Source organism: Gossypium raimondii, chromosome 13 (assembly GCF_025698545.1).
Source record: "Gossypium raimondii isolate GPD5lz chromosome 13, ASM2569854v1, whole genome shotgun sequence".
Lineage (NCBI taxonomy): Eukaryota > Viridiplantae > Streptophyta > Magnoliopsida > Malvales > Malvaceae > Gossypium > Gossypium raimondii.
The window spans coordinates 42153791-42155802 of NC_068577.1; the positions used below are offsets into that span (position 1 = coordinate 42153791).

General features: G+C 38.6%; 1 long non-coding RNA gene across 1 annotated transcript; it reads left to right on the top strand.

The window, feature by feature from the left end:
• The first annotated feature begins 224 nt into the window (after positions 1 to 224).
• On the top strand, positions 225 to 1172 carry LOC105782520 (uncharacterized). Its single transcript, XR_008192433.1, has 3 exons — positions 225 to 717; positions 870 to 932; positions 1015 to 1172. It is a non-coding gene; the product is annotated as an uncharacterized LOC105782520 (long non-coding RNA).
• The last annotated feature ends 840 nt before the right edge of the window (positions 1173 to 2012 follow it).

Genomic DNA, 2012 nt, shown 5'->3' on the forward strand with positions numbered 1-2012 from the left:
ACCAATCCCCCCTTATTTTTGAATTTTAAACTTAAAAAACTGTAAAACAGAAACCTCTAGAACCTAATAAATGCACCGCTATCATGCCCAATCAGAACCAAATCCTTCCCCGTCTTTTCAAATCTATTTTTCATTTCTTCATTAAGACGTTTCCGAATATCCATGAGGTTGTTTCCTTCAAACTTTTGGGTTTCCCCTTTTTCAGCCTAAAAAATTTGTGTCATTCATTTCATCTGCTTCTTTGTACTCCCTTCCGTTCATCTTCCTTCAGTCGCTCGGCATAATCCGGAACTCTACCAATCAGGTAAATTTCTTCTTTTTCCTTTAATGCCTCCCTTGCAAGCATATGAGCTAGACTATTTGCTTCTCTAGGCGTGTGCTCAAAATAGTGTCTTTTTTATTGTATTAGTAACTGATGAATATCTCGAATATATGCTCCAACCCTTGATCTGTCATTTGCTTGTGTTTTGCATTTCTTAATGATTGAAAGTGCATCACCTTCAATAATAATATTTGGCCATTTCATGTTCATACCGATGCGAGTTGCTGTCCTGCAAGCAATTGCTTCTGTGGCAAAGGCTGATGCTACTTGGTGATGAAGCTCTGTAATAGATAAAAGGGCGTTTCCTTGACTGTCTCTGGCCACAATTCCCACTGCCGATTGTCGAGCATTTTCATCAAAGGCTGCGTCAAAGTTAAGCTTTATAAACTGACCAGGTGGGTGTTTCCACATTCTACCTTCTTTTATACTTTTTGTAGCTTTTTCTTCGATCCTATTGAGCTCTGAAATATATCTTTGTACAAAACCTGCAATTTCTTTCCCAGATCTACTAACCTTCTCATGTACTCTTTTATTCCGCTCTCCCCAGATTGCCCAAAGAGCACAACAAAATACCCTACGCATATTGGGATTATTCTGATCGAAAACCCAGGTAAGCCATTTTAAAAATTCCATATAGGGTTCATGTAAAATCTTCGAGAGTGATAACTCTTCCCATACTTCTGTTGCCACAGAACACTCATGAAAAATGTGATTTGTGGTTTCTGCTGCTCTACCACACCCAGAACATGTCGTTTGACTTAGGAGCCTTCTGAAGTGCAGATTCACCCACGTTGGAATATAATTCCAGGCTATTCGCCAAATTGTAATTTTTATCTTCGAAGGTAGATTAAGGAGCTAGATATTTTTGTAAAAATCCTAATTTGGTTTGTAAGGCATAAGCCCTAGGATCATTTTCATTACCTTGTAATAGTTTATAGGCGCTTCTCACGGTGAACTCTCCCGAAGACTCTCCCCTCCAGGCTGGAAAACTTTGTGAGGCTCTTTTGCAAGCGGAATGCAGAGGATTCTCTCAGCTATGTTTCCACTCCCTCTTACTTTCATCAATTAGATCTGCAACTTTACAATCACGTAAATTAACAAAATGCGATGATAACCTGGCATAATTTGGTATCCAACTATCATTCATCATCGAAATTTCACTCCCATTCCCCACTTTCCAGCATAATCCTTCTGATAGAATACCCCTAGTAGCCCATATACTCTTCCATGTGTAAGAGCAATTATTCCCAAGACGCGAGTTTAAGAAATTAGTTTCTGGAAAATATTTTGATTTTAAAACTTGTGAGACCAATGAGCTTGGATTGGTGAGTATTCTCCAACCTTATTTAGCAAGTAGAGAGATATTAAACTTGGCCAAACTCCTGAAGCCTAACTCCCCTTCTTCTTTGCCTCTACACATATTCTCCCATTTGCACCAATGGATCCCTTTCTACCCTTGCTTCTTTTGCCACCAAAAATTAGCAAAGATTTTTTCCAAATCTCCACATAAAGAGTTAGGAAGAAGAAAACATGGCATAGCATAAGTCGGAATGGCCTGTAAAATTGATTTAATAAAAACTTCCTTTCCTCCTTGTGAAAGCCATCTAATGCTCCAATCTCTGATTCTGGAATTGACCTTATCCTTCAAATATTGAAAGGACTCCTTTTACATCTTCCAATCATATTAGGG